At 43.9% G+C, this 16,785-nt stretch overlaps 1 long non-coding RNA gene across 1 annotated transcript in view; it reads right to left on the reverse strand.

Annotated features, from left to right (window-relative positions):
• Positions 1-11,506: 11,506 nt before the first annotated feature.
• LOC138783600 (uncharacterized) overlaps positions 11,507-16,785 on the reverse strand; it is a 32,308-nt gene continuing 27,029 nt past the window's right edge. Inside the window, exon 3 of the long non-coding RNA XR_011361720.1 lies at positions 11,507-12,215. This is a non-coding gene — a long non-coding RNA (uncharacterized lncRNA). The remainder of the gene's footprint in view (positions 12,216-16,785) is intronic.

Below are 16,785 nucleotides of genomic sequence, written 5' to 3' on the forward strand. Positions count from 1 at the left end.
GCGCAAATGTGTTTTTACAAAAAACTACTGAGTGTATCAACCAAAGTATACCACAAACATAAAGAGGAATATGTCACGAAAAAAGAATCTCATAACTACATAAAGAGAGATAGGTCAGATTTGAAAAATAGGCCCTGGACATTAAGGCCAAAACAGGCTGCGGAGGCAAGGGGTTAAAGAATTAAATGATTTGGTACAAAAGTCTGACCCGTGCCCTCGGCTAGGCAAGGAGGAGGTGGTATACCTGCTTTGGTTTTGGGTGGAGATGACTCTCAGTAGAGGAGCGGATGTAGGTATAGTCGCTCTTCCTCTTGGGCAGGCCATGAAAGAGGGAAAAGAGTAGTAGAGATCAAGTATAAATGGGATGGGGGGGGGGTGGCAGGAAGTGGTGTGGTGACATGAGGGGTGTTGAGTATTGGATTGTATGAGAACTCCCTCTGCCTGGTAGTTTTTCTCTGACCCTCATCCTTCTTGTCCTAAGCCTTAGAGAGGCACGGGAGTGGAGCGGAGGGCATCAGCCAGGAATTTAAATACTGTATATACTGGTTGGAAAAAGTGTAAAAAGGACATCGATTGTGGCACTTCTATGTATTTTAATTTTTAAGTAAATCTGTCACCTCTTCAAAAGTGTATGATGCTTTCAACATTGCTGTATCAATCCTAATAAACACTGCTTGTCAAAGCTTCCACCTGCGAAGCAAAGCCTAAATATCATGTCAACAGTTCTCATTCTTATGGTGCGTTTACACAGAGAGATTTATCTGACAGATTTTGGAAGCCAAAGCCAGGAATGGATTTATAAAAAGGAGAAATCTCAGTCTTTCCTTTATGACCTGTTCTCTGTTTATAGTGTGTTCCTGGCTTTGGCCTAAAAATCTGTGTAAATGCACCATATGACCTTGGGGAGGGGAAATGGGCAGGGGAAAGGTTTTCCAAGAGATTGAAAATAAGCCATGTTTTTCAGATACATTTTCAGGGGGCCTAATGTGCCCTTAAGATCCTCCATGAGGTACCAATCCATTAACATAAAAGGTTTTAGGGCATATGTAATTTCAGGAGTTGTAAGGAGAGATGTGCAAGAAAACTTTCTCCATTTCTTAAGGAAATTCCTTGTAAGCTTTTGCTCCATAGCTTCTCTCCTGTCTAAGAAGAACAGTTTTTTAAGATGTTCTATAAGATGGTTAATACATGGGGGACTGAGAGAAAGCCACTGATGTAAAATGCATTTTTTGGCTAGTATCAAGGCAGAATAGAGCAATGCGGGCAGTTGTCTATATTCTTGAGGGTCTGTCCCCTCAGTTACACCAATATGAAATAACGCCTCGTTCGTGCCAAGTGTGTCCTTGTGTGAACTAACGGTTTTCACCAGGTCAGAAACCAGGGTCCAGAACCTCTGAATATGGGGGCATGACCGTATGCAATAAAATAGGTGAACTTTAAATAGGACACACTTGCATTCTATCAGAACTGTTAAGAGAGGGGGTATAGGAGAAGGCATATATATATATATATATATATATATATATATATCTATATATCGACGTGAATGAGTTTGATTTGGCTTTTTCGTCCTTCCCTCATTTTTCACTTTGGTTCTGAGGACCTCAAGGCCTTTTAGAATGTGATGTGGCGCTTAAGGGTCATTGAGCCATTTGCCCCACTTATCTCTGACTTTGCAGGTTTTAAATAAAGATCTGTCCTATTGAACATGTTTGTAAAGTTCTGTGATAGAGCCCTGAGGTTGTCTATAAGGATATTAAACTAGTTCTTTCCTGGGGCTTCCCTGCTTAAATTAACCAAGAGATATGAGCAGTAGGACTTTATCTGATTATACTGCTGTTAATTCTGAAAGTGTAAGCCATCCATTTCCTGTGGGATGCAGCAAGTCCACCACCCTACGGGTAGAACCATGCCCCGCTCTGAACTCCCTAAACGACCGCAGGACGTAAATATATGCCCGTGGTCGTTAAGGGGTTAAGAACCTATACACTTTAGACTATTGTTGGCTGTACCCGACGCTCAGACCATCAGTCTAGCGTGTTTGGGCCCCTCCCTCCCCAAACAACCACTGACAGATGGAAAAGCATGGCTGACCCCCTTGTTCTCAAAAAGATAAGCCAAGGCAATAGTGCTCTCACTGCGGTTTAACCCATATACAACACGCTCCTGTGTGTGGGGAGTCCAAGCAGTGCGCGGGAAAGATAACTGATGGACCATCATTCGGCCGCCAGATATTGAAGGTGTATGAGGGGCTTTTACATTGGCAAGCACTGTGATCTTCAGTACTCTTTCTGTCAATACTCAGCCCATGTAGCATTGCAGGAGCCATTGTTCTAATGTGTTTGGGAAATGTGGGAACTAGGTGGTTTGGGTCACACTTGCCTTACTTTTCAAAAACCATCACTTGCTTATAAAATCACATTACAAGCAGATTTAAAGAGTCACTGTCGTATTTTTTTTTTTTTTTTTTGCAGAAATCAATAGTCCAGGTGATTTTAAGAAACTTTGTAATTGGGTTTATTAGCCAAATCTGCCATTATCTGCATGTAAAAAGCCTTTTCCCAGGTCCCCCCCTCCTTCCTCTTTTTCATCCACTCTGAAAAATCTGAAAATTGTGACTTGTTGCAGGAGACGTACCCTGTCTGTTCTAGGGAGGGGGGAGGAGGAAGGAGGGAGTTAGCCGGCAGCAGAAAGCAGATAACAGAGGATTACAGGCACGGAGCTGGGTGACAGCTGTAATCCGAGCTCAGACAGGTCACTGGTGACTGTCACAGAAGATATCCCGTGAGGGATTTGTAGATTAACTCTTTGTTGTCCTGTTTTGGTCTTTTCTTTAGCTCTCTCCATAGGAGAACAATGAAGACAGGGGGGAGAGCTTCAAACTTCTTTTTCATGATAAAAATGCATTTTTCGGATAATAAACCCAATTACAAAGTTTCTTAAAATCGCCTGGACTATTGATTTCTGCAAAAAAAAAATTCACGACAGTGACACTTTAAGCTTTCTACAAGAATAGCTAAAATGTTTTCGATAAGAGCTATCATTGTAAGTGACTAACATATGACATCTCACACACAGAAGAAGCAGAGGGGCATATTGGCAGTAAAAACTACACACTTTCATTCATGTTATGGCTTTTACACATTTCTTATGTTAAGTTCATTATAATTTACTCCTTAGATTGTGTACGCCAGGTCACTGAAGAGCAGCTTATTAAAGAAACTTACGCACTTAATGTGAGTCATAATGGGGGAAAAAAAAGATGTGGGGAAATGCATTCTTCTTGACAGGTAGTTATAATAGAATATGATTTAACCGTAGACGTGAAGTGAAGTTGAGATTTTCTATTGTGATTTAATTTTATTATACATTCACATCTTTTAGTAATTCTCCATGAAACAACACTTTAACCCTATGTATATTACAGCTCAGGACACTAGATTATACTATGTTAAAGTTAGTGTTAAATGATGTATACTGTATACTGTACTGTTGGAATAAATGATACAGTGGTGCCTTGAATTACGAGCATAACTCGTTCTGGGACTGTGGTTGTAATCCAAATCCACTTTTAGGCTGGGTTCACACTACGTATATTTCAGGCAGTATTGTGGTTCTCATATTGCAACCAAAACCAGGAGTGGATTAAAAACACAGAAAGGCTCTGTCCACACAATGTTGAAATTGAGTGGATGGCCGCCATTTAATGGCAAATATTTGCTGTTATTTTAAAACAACGGCTGTTATATTGAAATAATGGCAGTTATTTACTGTTATATGGCGGCCATCCACTCAATTTCAACATTGTGTGTACAGAGCCTTTCTGTGTTTTTAATCCACTCCTGGTTTTGGTTGCAATATGAGGACTGGAGCCGCTTGCTTCACTGTGTGCACTGACAGTGTCAGGTAGGGTACTGGGAAACAAAAGACAAGTGCAATCCTGCAACTCGCACACACCCCAGCTATCCCTACCTGCTTGCCTCAGACAGTTACCAGGGACACTGCGGACAACTAGTCGACGTTCCTTACACTGACGCAAGTGAGACACAGGACGAGACAAGACAAACAACACAAAGGAGAAAAGTCAGGAAAGCTAAGTCGGCAACAAGCGGGCAACTACAGTACAAAATCAGAGTCCAAAAGAATAGTCGAAGTCCAAAAGCCAGAGGTCAGGAAAACAGGATAAACAGGTCAGAGGAATGCTAGCTCAAGCTACACTAGGGTTACTAGGCTCTTTCACAGGCAGTGGACTGAGGCCTAGGGCTGGATATATAGTGGATAGCAACCTAGGTGCTGACAGCTAACTGGCCAGATCAGCTGTCAATCAGAACACAGACAGAAACAATCAGTGAGTTAGCAAGGAATGTGCAGGAAAAATTGAAAAACATGGACCGGATGACAGAAGACGCAAACAAAGAATGCAACAAAACCAGGAACGGACTAAGGTAAAAAAGCGTTGCAGTGCACAAACAGCAGGCTGGCTGCTAAGGACGCCGTCGGCACGCCCTCAGCAACCGGCCCTGCCCGTAAACAGGGACGCCATCGCCAGAGGCAGGGGCTGAGCGTGCGGCTCGGCTCCTGACAGAATTCCGGCCGCAGAAAACTGACATGTCAGTTTTGTTCCGGCTCCGCATGGGCTCCCGACCGGAGCGTGTACGATGTGTGTCTGCTCCGGCCGGGATCCCATTCAACATAAAGCTATGTCACACACCGCAAAACTACAGCCGTAGTTCTGCGGCAAGAACTACGGCCGTAGTTTTACGTAGTGTGAACCTAGCCTTAAACCAAAGCAAAACTTCCCATAGCAAATCACTGAAATGCAGACGATTGGTTCCACACCCCAAAAATAATGATTTTATATTCTGAATAACATGTAAAACAAATGAAACAAACATTTAGAAACAGCTGAATATGTTTATATTATAAGTTACTGTACAGTATAGCAATAAGCAAGTGGAGTATAATGTATAGTAACTGCATAAACCTGAAAAACATCTGCAGTTTGTAGATACAGGATGGAGCCGCAGATCCCCATAATGGCGAGGACAGGGGCCAGGGGCGTAGCTAAAGGCTTATGGGCCCTGGGGCAAAATTTTAGCTTGCCCCCCCCATGCCATCTCCTAATATACTGTGCCACTGCCTCCCCCTCATGTACTGTACCACTGTCCCCTTTAATGAATGAACTGTACTGTTTCATTCTCCAATCACTGTTTCCCAATCTTTGACAGCCAAAAAACTACAACTCCCATCATAAGCTGTCAGCAGGGCATGATGGGTGGTGTAGTTCTGCAACTTGGAAAGCCACATGCTGCAAACCTACAACTCCTATCATGACTTAGCAGGGCATGATGGGGGTTGTAGTTCTAGGGATAATAATCTCACCTGTCCAGGTTCCTGCTCTTTTCTGGGGTTCTGTCCTCCTCTGGTCAAGTCTGGCTTCTGTGTATGATGGCGGAGCTAATCGCTTGGCCTGTATTACACAGAGCAGGAGTCCCGGAGGCAGGAGAGGGAACATGGGGCTCCTGCCAGCAGTCTGTTCAGTTGTATCAGCAACTGCGGATACAACTGAACATGAAGGGAAACAGGGCTGGACAGGCACTAAAAAGCAGCCCTGGCATACAAAGCACCCTTCCAGCCCCCATAAAATATAATATAGTGCCCCACATAGTATCCAATCCCCCTAATATAGTGCCCCACATAGTATCCAATCCCCCTAATATAGTGCCTCACATAGTATCCAATCCCCCTAATATAGTTCCCCATATAGTATCCAATCCCCCCAATATAGTGCCCCACATAGTATCCAATCCCCCTAATATAGTGCCCTACATAGTATCCAATCCCCCATTTTAGTGTTCCACATAGTATCCAATCCCCCTAATATAGTGTTCCACATAGTATCCAATCCCCCTAATATAGTGCACCACATAGTATCCAATCCCCCTAATATAGTGTTCCACATAGTATCCAGTCCCCCTAATATAGTGCCCCACCAGAAAAACAACAAACCAGTAACTCACCTGTCAGCCGATCCCAGCAGCTCCTCTCCCGGCAGAGCGCGCAATCCCTTTATCCTCCGGCGTGGGCAGCAGGGTATAGAGACACTGCCTGTGCCGGGTGTCCTGTTCAACAACGTTTGTGAAAAGTAACAAAACACATTTACTACTGATGTTCAGCTCGAACCTTCACCTGACAAAAGACCCCGGTAAGTTGACCTTCACTAAAAGTTGTTGAGTAGCCCTGATATAGAGGATAGGACCGCTATATTCCCACATATAGTGATCAGGCCCCTCTGTGCCTCTATATAGCAGTTAGAAAGATGAATCCTGGCACACACCAAATAGTGAAATTCTGGTGTCCCACTAGGGGTGTTACTGTTATTCACACCCTTCATAAGTCTGTACTTCTGTGGTCTTATTACTGCCAGAGTAGTATTTAAAGATGGCCACTAGATGTCGCTGTTTTGTATATTGAAGTATGTAAGCTGCACAGCAAACTGAAAACTGAAGTGTTTTAAAAAGGGTTATTGTGTTTGTGTGTACCAGATTCTGTGAACTAGTAGGATCTTTGCTTTCTTCTTCCCTATCACCTCCTCCCTTTCTACTCTTCTGTTGCACTCTTTCCACCCAACCACAGCGCACCTTACACGCTGGATAGGAAGTATGTGCCTTGGGTGAAGGAGGAGTCTTAGTTGTGCTTCTGTGGAGAAAGGACACAGCTCAGATAGTTCTCCACAGTGGTTCTACCTGGGCCCTGGCCCTCTGCCAGGTCCCCTCCACAGAGAAGTCATAGTTTTAGTCAGTGCCTCGCATGGGTAGGACACAGGAGAGTGCTCTCTTAGTGTGTCTGAGGGTGTCTGCAGGAAACCCTCAGCACTCTGCTCATCCCAGATAACAAGGTCTGGGGCCTGTGTCACCTATTAGTACGGTTCAGCCAAAGCTAGTGGGCATAAGGCGGTGTGAAGACTATAGGAAAGTCAATACGCAGGAAAAGATCTTCTTCTTCTACAAGTATTCTTCTATACACTCCACATTACTACTTGGGACCTGGCAGCAACCCAACAGGACACCGACAACAGGGGAAAAGGGTACAACCGGCCTTACACTTTAAAAGCAGGCGTGCCATCACACCTGTGTGCCCACAGGCATTGGCGTCATGTGACAAAACCTAAAGGTCCGGCTGTATCTTTGCCATCCACCATAAGTGGCGTCACACTTCCATCTAGCAAGTGACCGTCCGTCCCACCGCTATAACACCATCCGGGGGTCACCACAGACTGCTTACTTTATTGGTACAATACAGGCAGGAGGACGTGTTTTTGCTTAGTAGCCTTCATCAGCTGATGAAGCTGGAGCTGATTAAGGCTACTTAGCTGAAATACGTCTTCCTGGTTGTATCGCACATTTAAGGAAGCATTTCACTATTTGGTGTAAAATAAAGTGAGAAACAGAGACTGGCACTACGGGCAGACGAATTGTAGTAGGTGATCAAGCAGTATATATTGCTGGAGGCAGTACAGGTAGCAGGACACTGAACAAGGGTGCACCTCTCTCTGAGAAACAAGGTCTAGTGACAAATGTACATCAAAAAGACATTAGAGGAGGGCACTCATCATTGTTATTCACTTCTACAGAGGTGCCGAAGCAAAAAAACAGCTGTAACACTCATGCGTGACATGCGCCGATACAGAGCGCAGCCTCTTGTGGTCAGAGGTAAGAGTGGGGAGCCAATGGTTTCTGCTTCTCGCTGTGTCGATCCCAGGGCTGGCCCAGGATGACCTGTATGCGCTGATCAGAAGCATACAGCGTATACAATTCCAAAGGGGAGACACGGTTCGGCCCGGTCCTGGGAGTCAGAGCTTAAACGCTGTCATCTGACTGGATAAGTGAGGGGCCCACTCAGATGTCAGCATTTACGCAACCGCAAGACAGTAAAGTCAAGGGATTTTCCTGTGGCCCAGTCTGACGCTGGGGTTCAGTCAGGTGTTGACTGCAGCTGTATCACTGTCTGGGGGTCCAGCCGCCAAGTGTGTGGGAGGCGGAGGGCCCACAGGAGTATCCTCCGGTGGCCCATAACGATGCTGGCGGTGTCTAGCTGTAAGCTGGCATCGCTCTTTACATACATAGAACTGTGCAAAGTCACTAGAGTAATGTTAAATATAATGTGGTTAAACTGGTGTACGCAGGGTGCGCCAAATTCTCCAGGGTGAGTCAAATTCCCTGGTGTGCTGTTTTCATCAGCTATAGTGATTGTTTCCTCAGGGGAAACAGGCTGGGCATAACTTGTAGCAGACACATAGGATCATTGGTATGCTATTTAACCCCTTAACGACATGGAACATACATTTACACCCCTGCAACCTGGGCCTTGGCGCAAACGGGCGTAAATGTACACCCGCCGGGGTACCGGGCTATGGAGCAGGCTCACGAGCTGAGCTCGCCCCATAGCAGGTGAGGACCGGCTGCTATCAGTAGCCGGGCCCTCACCCTCAATGGCGAGCCACCACGGTCTCGTGGTCGCCCACCATTAAGCCCTTAACCGCGCTACCGCAGAGTTTAAGTGTAGGTGACCGGAGCACCTCCAGTCACTTACCATTAGGGACCCCGGCAGCACTGTCCGACTGTCGGAGGTATACTCCTTACCTCCATGCAGTCTGATCTTTAATCTCCTGATACAGTCTGCCACAGGCAGGCTCTATCAGAAGATCGCAGATAGCACTGATCCCTGCTATGCTATGGCATAGCAGTGATGAGTGTATACAATCTAATGTATGCATGTAATAGTCCCCTAAGGGGACTATAAAAATGTAAAAAAATTAAATAAATAAAACTTTAAAAAAAATGTCCCAAAGCCCCTCCCCCAATAAAAGTGAAAATCACCCCCCCTTCCCATTTTATACATGAAACACATATAAAAATAATAAAGCTAATTAACATATAATATACCGTAGCATGTGTAATCTTCCGATCTATTAAAATAAAACTATTTTTCCCGCACAGTGAATGGTGTGAACAAAAAGCAGTAAAAAACAGAGACTGCTGTTTTAAAATTACATTTTATGTATAAAAAATAATAAAAAGTGATCAATACGTCTGATCTAAAAAAAAAAAGTTACTAATAAAAATAATGCCGCAAAAAATGATGCCCCATACGATCCTGTAGGTGAAAAAAATAAAAGCGCTATAAGAGTTACAATAGGGCCATTTTAAATACACCTATTTGCAAAATAAACATGTTTTACTGCTAATAAAAATAGTAAAATGTTAGAAAACCTTGTAAACCTGCATATCGCTGTGTTCAGACTGACCTATAGAATAAAAATGTCAGTTTTACCGTAAGGTCCATTACGTTAACACGGAACTAGGGATGAGCGAACTTTTGAAAAGCTCTGTTCGGTTCGATACGGCGAACTTTTGTGAAGTTCGGATTTCGACGAACTGAATCTAAAACGAACCTTGCTATAACGGCTGAATAATTGCAGCTACAATAGTGGGAGTCTGATAGGGTATAGTTTTGTTTAGTTGCAGTTGCTATTACAATGAAAAAAGTGGAAAAAAAAAAGTGCAAAAATAGTGAAAAAAATAAATTAGCCAAGGTGTAAGTGATTACACGGGACATAGGACACAATGTTCCTTGGACCCAGTAGGGTGGAAAGCAGACATTTAACAGTGGGAGCAGCAGCAGTAATAGTACTGCATTGGACCCAGTGTGGTTGAGAACAGACAATTGACAGAGGAGGAGGCAGCAGCACTTGATTGCACCCAGCCCAGTATGGTTGAAAAGAGACTATTGGAGGAGGCAGCACCACTTGATTGCACCCAGCCTAGTATGATTGAGAACAGACTATTTGAGAAGAAGGAGGAGGAGGAGGCAGTAGCTGATTGCACCCAGGCCAGCATGGTTGAGAACAGACTATTTGAGGAGGAGGAGGATGTTCAGCCTTGGAGTGGTGCCCTGGGAATCCTTGATGATGATGTTCTTCACCACACTTTCAAGAACACGGACGAGTGGGGTGACGTTGTTGATCCCATAGTCATGCCTGCTCACAGAGGGCCGTCCTCAAAAGGGATCAACAATTGGCACGACATGTTCAAAGAAACCTGTGCAGTATGAGGTTTATCACATGTGCCATACAAGGTGTATGACTCAGCCCTCCCTGCTGCACTGCAGAGACAATGTTCCTCCCTTTGTGAGTACAACACTTCCCACCGTTAGTTGACCTGGGGTCAGCCATTCATGTATCTCCTTCTCCTCCCTGAAAGTCCGGAGGAGCTTCTGCCCACTGTGGCTACGTTCACCCAGGCTCACAAAATGGAGGACAGCCTGAGAGCGCCGGGCCTGACATCGTTGGTAAGACACCGGGGCAGGTTGAACTGCACTCAAAGCGGTGGATGATTGCAAGCTGGTGGAGGCAGAACTTTTGTAGAACTGGCCCCCTAAAGCATCGGGGAGGTGACAGTGGCAAGAATGGGCTAACTTTCTGGTGGTCTTCTGGGGGAATGTTGACCCAATGGGCAGTAACAGACATGTACTGCCCTTGCCCATAATTAAAGGACCAGACATCACCACTAGGGTGCACAGTCTTGGACAACAAGAATCCCAATCCAAGAGTCGCCAACATTTTTCTTCAAAACTGTGCAGTGATAGGACAGCTGATGAGACTTTTTTTTTCTCGGACAGTGATGGGACTTTTTTTTTGGCTGTTTTTTTAAAACTTTTTTTTGTTGCGGCTAAACGGGGTTCTCCTATTTCTTGAACCTTTATTGTAAAGATATGAACTGAGATTTTCCCTTAATAAATTTGATATGCTTGAACACTGAAATTGCTTTTATGTGTCTTGGTTGATACTCACAGACAGCTGTCACATTAAATTTTTTGATCAGGCAGCACACAGGTATATCTGAGGAGACTAATTTAAGGTCTCACCCTAACATGGGTGACGGCACACATCTTGATATTCACAAAAAAACAGGATACAAGGCATTATAGGAGTAATAATCCCTTGTATCCTGGTCTATTCTGTAAAAAAAAAGTACAATTTTGCATCGCCGTTGTTATTTTTACCAGATTCGTAACAAACCTTCTCAAAGTTCGTAAGGAATCTGGTTTGTGACGGTTTGGTTCACTCATCCCTACACGGAACACCCCCCCCCCCTTTCCAAAAAAAATTCAATTTGCAGATCACATTTTTTGACCCAAATTCACCCCATAAATGATATTTTGGGGGTTCCTTCATTCATTTTATGGCAGATTGAAAGATGACATTAGATGGTACACTTGCTCCTGAAAAAAAACAAGCCCTCACATGGCCCTGCAGGTGGAAAAGTAAAAGTGTTATGGGTCTTAGAAGGCGAGGAGGAAAAAACGCGAAAGTGACAATGGTAGCAGAGGACACAACAGTACTAATTGCAGGTATCACAGTAACCTAACCCAAAGGGTGTGATTGGAAAATAAATGGCAAGAAGTCATGAGAGTTTACATATATGAGATTTATTTGAAGGTATCTACATGTATAAGGAATAGGCTAAGTCCATGGCTGGTATCCTGATCTTGTCAGCAGCACAGCCAGGACCTCTCCGGTTCCCGGCTGCTTCCGGGTGTCTGATGTGATGTCTCAGGTCCGCTCAGCCACTCAGTGAAGGAGGCGGGATCCGTTTCAAGTCCGCTCAGATCACGCCTTCTTCACTGAGTGGCTGAGCGTCACGTCTCGGGCCTGCGTCAGACACCCGGAAGCGGCCAGGCACCGGAGCGGCGCGATGCGGGACCCACAGGTCCCAGCGCAAAGGTGCTCCCCCGCTGGAGTACCCCTTTAATGCTTTGCTTTTTCTAATGTTTTTTTCTGATTCTTTCTCTCCTTCTGTTTAGCCACAGACTGACTTGCTTGTTTTTTTCTTTCCTTTCTCTTCTTATTTCACTCCTGGTCCTGGACTTTTCTTTCCTTATTTTCAGCCAGGAGCAGAATCTCCTGAGTCCTTTCTTTCTCAGTATTTCTTTCTTTTTTTCCTTTAAGGTTATGGCCACAGGCTCCCTAAATCTTCTATGGACATCAACAACTTTACTTTTTTTAGTTATGTTTTTGATGTTACTTACAGCCTCCTCTGTCGTCCTTTTCAGGACTGTGATGATGTCTATATGTTTAGGAATTTCTTCCTTGTCCATGGTCTCTGCCTCCTCTTCTTTTTTGTCCTCTGGTATTATAATAATCTCTGGAACATCTGCAATATAAAAGGTAAGACATCAGAATTGGCTTGTGTTATGATAAGCTGTACCTGCTGCTCCACACATAGAATACAGGCCGCCATAGACAGCACCCAGTATTAAAAGATTTAAAGAGTGAAAGTAGGGACCCTTTATTGTCCAATTCCAAAAATAACAGTATATGAGGTAAATGACAGCTATACAACTCTCTATAATACAAGTGTATGGCCACCATTCAGAATCCACCCTCCCCCTTTATGATATAGTAATTATTTCCTGGTATATGGACAACCACTTCTTCTAAATCAGCCATTTCTGGCTGCTGGTAAAGCCGACACGAATATATAGCACTGTGAAACAAATTAAAATCCTTAGATAAACTTATATAAATATCACAATTTATTTACCTATTCATATATTCCCCTACCCCTATTATCTGTATATAGCCTGGACCTGACTAAAATAGTTGCTGTGCCCCATATAGTTCTGATAGTAAACTACATGTCAGCCTTGTTTTTCCTGCACCTCTAGTTATTATTGGTGAATTCGCTTCTGATCAACGTGTCACAACAGAGAGCAGCCAGCCAGTAGTGGAGAACCACATGCCAACCTAGACCTCCGCACAGACATAGAAAGAGCCTGAGTACTGTGAGTAAGACTGGCTGTGCTGCTGTTCCCCTGTGTCTCTCCTCTCACATGAGCGTCCCTCCAGTTGTATAGGAAAAATATTTTATAACCTTCTTTATGATTTAATTGGCCTATACTTAAAGGGGTTGTCCGGCGATAAAAAATTATTCACAGAATAACACACATTACAAAGTTATACAACTTTGTAATGTATGTTATGTCTGTGAATGGCCCCCTTCCCCGTGTTTCCCCCCACCCACGCTAGACCCGGAAGTGTGGTGCATTATACTCACCGCATCTTGTGTCGTCCACGGTCTCCGATCGTCAGCAGTGACGTCTTCTTCGGGAGGCCAGCGGATCTTCCCGAGTGCCGGCAACCCTCTGCAGCGTCATCCGAAGCTCAGCCGCGATTGGCTGAGCATAACTGTGCTCAGCCAATCGCGGCTGAGCGGCTGATGACGCGGCCACGTCATCAGCTGCTCAGCCGTGATTGGCTGAGCACAGTTATGCTCAGCCAATCGCGGCTGAGCTTCGGATGACGCTGCAGAGGGCGGCCGGCACTCGGGAAGATCCGCTGGCCTCCCGAAGAAGACGTCACTGCTGAGGATCGGAGACCGTGGTCGGCACGTGACAGGTAATGTATAGCGCACCACACTTCCGGGTACACGGGTGGGGGTGGTGGGACACGGGGAAGGGGGCCATTCACAGACATAACATACATTACAAAGTTGTATAACTTTGTAATGTGTGTTATTCTGTGAATAATTTTTTATCACCGGACAACCCCTTTAATCTAAACAGTAGCATGGATGCTGGATTAAAAGACGGTGCATCCCGTTTTGCCTTTAAGGGTCCTATGTCAGTGAATTATAAATAGCACATGATTAAAAGCAAATTGTCTTACAAAAATCTAAACAAAACAGCATAATTTCTATTTGGAGGTTCACCTTTACAAATCCTAAATTTGCACATTTATGACATGCTTTGTTGAATGTAAACACAATCTATTACACAACCGTAAGTAATTATATTACACAAGTCAAAGAGTCTTCTCTAAGCTCCTGAATAGGTACAACTAGAATGTCTCTTCTCTCGTCCCTCTCTGTTTAATTGTCACCTGGAAGTCCCAGCAGGTTTAGTTATGGGAGGGGGTGTTATAAATAACAAACATAGATGTACGAATTTTCTTGTATTTTCAATTTCCAATTTGATTGGAAAAAATAAATAACATAACATATGCATATAGACAATGCACATAAGGTTTACATACCATACATATCATACACAGATATAAAGAATGCACATTGTCTATATGCATACATAGTACACACACACATACACAATACATACATACTCACATCATATACAGATATAAACAAATGCACATTACATATATGCATAGATAATACACACACACACACACACACACACACACACACACACACACACACATACATACTTCATGTATACACAGATTTACCTCTGGGAGGGACAGGAAAGCACCAGGTACAGCTCACATGCTGTCAGATCTGCAACTCCAGGAGCTGCTCCAAGGCCACACTGTGCAGGCTGCAGACTCTCTCCCTCCCCTCCTTCTGTGTCCCAACTGCCAGCAGCAGCACATAAAGTAGATGGAGGCAGCCTGAGAGCAGGAGATGGGGGAGGTTCACAGGAGCAGAGGGGCTGTGCTGATTCTACACACTACATGCTGCTGCCTGCCACTCTGGTCACTCCCTGCCTCAATGTAATAAGATGAAACCCAAAACCCCTGGTTACTATATATATAGAGGCAGTGAGTGATCGGGTGACAGGCATGTGCAGTAGTACTGGGGGATTATATGTTGTTCTGGAGCTGCTAAACAGGAAGGCCTACCTCCTGCTCAGGGGCCCACCAAGTAGTAGGGCCCACCGGGGATTCCCCTGCTCCCCTTTGGGCCAGTCCGAGCCAGGATATAAATATCTAGATATAGGGCTCCATGACTCCATAAGGTCATGCAACAAAAGAAGATTACTGTTAAGTCCCTTGCAATTTATTTTCCTGAATAGAAAAATTGAAAAAGAAAGTTTATTTTATATTGACTGACATATATGACTGTGTGATCCGTACCTTAACCCCTAGACGACCCTGGACGTAGGGTTACGTCATGGAAGTCTGTCCCCAGACGACCCTGGATGTAACCCTACGTCCTGGGTGTTTCTCCGGCTATGAAGCGCGCTCCGGAGTGGAGCGCGCTTCATAGCAGGTGGGGGCCGGCTGCAGTGGGGCCCGGCTGCCGCGTGTCATTAACCCCTTAAACGCTGCGACCGCGGCGTTTAAGTGCAAGTGACAGGGGGAGTCCCCTGTCACTTACCGATCGGGACCCCCGCAGTGTGACTGCGGGAGTCCCGATCGTTGAAACGGACCGCCGGAGGTCTCTTACCTGCCTCCGTGCGGTCCGATCGGAGATCTGCTGCACTGAGCCTGCACAGGCAGGCTCAATGAGCAGATCGCCGATAACACTGATCAATGCTATGCCTATGGCATAGCAATGGTCAGAGTAAAAATCTAAGTAGTGAATGTAGAAGTCCCCCAAAGGGACTTCAAATGTGTAAAAAAAAAAAAGGTTCAAAACACTATTACACTACCCCAAAACCCCTCCCCCAATAAAAGTTGAAATCACCCCCTTTCCCATAATATAAATAAAACATATAAAAATAAATAAATAGATAAACATATAATATACTGTAGCGTGCGTAATTGTCCGATCTATTAAAATATAACAAGCGTCATTGCGAACGGCGAACGGCGTACACGAAAAGAGGGGGAAAAGTGCGCAGATTACCGATTTTATGTTAAATTATATATTTAAAAAAATCAATAAAAAGTGATCAAAACGTCCGATCTTCACAAATATGGTATTAATAAAAACTAGAGATCATGGCGGAAAAAATGACACCCCATACAGCCCCTTAGGGGAAAAAATAAAACCGTTATAAGCGTCACAATAGTCCCATTTTATTAATAATTAATTGCCAAAAAAAAGGATTTCATAAAAAAATATATATATAACATTAGAGAATCTGTGTAACCTGCATATGGTTGTGTTCGGGCTGACCTATAGAATAATTGTATCATGTCACTGTTACCATATAGTGCATTACGTAGACACAGGAACCCCCCAAAAGTTACCATATTGCATTCTTTTTTACGATTTCACCTATTTATATCTTCATAAATAATATATTTGGAATTCCATCATACATGTTATGGTAAAATGAATGACGCCATTACAAAGTACAACTATTCCTGTAAAAAACAAGCACTTACATGGCCTGTAGATAAAAAACTGAGAGTGCTAGAGCTCTTAGAAGGGGAGGAGGGGAAAACGAAACCACTAAGATCAAAATTTGCGCGGTCCACTGGGTCATTTTGGGCCTGGTCCTCAAAGGGTTAATGTCCCTATAGCAAAACCTTTCCTGGCTGACAGAGGTAGCACGGTGGCAGCAGAGAAAACCGAGAAAATCAAGCAGACTAGAGAGAATACACCACTTCCTACAAGACATACATCAGCTCATAAGTACTGGAATACACGAATACTATAAATAGAAGTAATGTACAAATCTGTATAACTTTTTGATACCAGTTGATTTAAAAACTTTAAGCAAGGTTTATTTTTGTAATTTTGCAATTTTTAAGTATATGTATTTACTGTTCCTTTCTTTTCCCTCTGAGTAATACATGAATGTTTGAATTACCCTGAGTCATAGAGTTACATAATGACATTCTGACTGATTACAACCAACGCTAGAGTAACTAACTAAAGATGGATTTATACAGCCAGTAATGAACACAGTAAGAGCTGTAATATCTGCATGGTGCCAGAAAAATGCTATCATTTTACGACTAGAGATGAGCTATAGAACCTTATGTTAGTGTGAACTTTGCTAAAAGGAGGAAGGATCAGCTCCTAATATCTGATA

The sequence above is a fragment of the Dendropsophus ebraccatus genome, chromosome 2, assembly GCF_027789765.1.
Source record: "Dendropsophus ebraccatus isolate aDenEbr1 chromosome 2, aDenEbr1.pat, whole genome shotgun sequence".
NCBI lineage: Eukaryota > Metazoa > Chordata > Amphibia > Anura > Hylidae > Dendropsophus > Dendropsophus ebraccatus.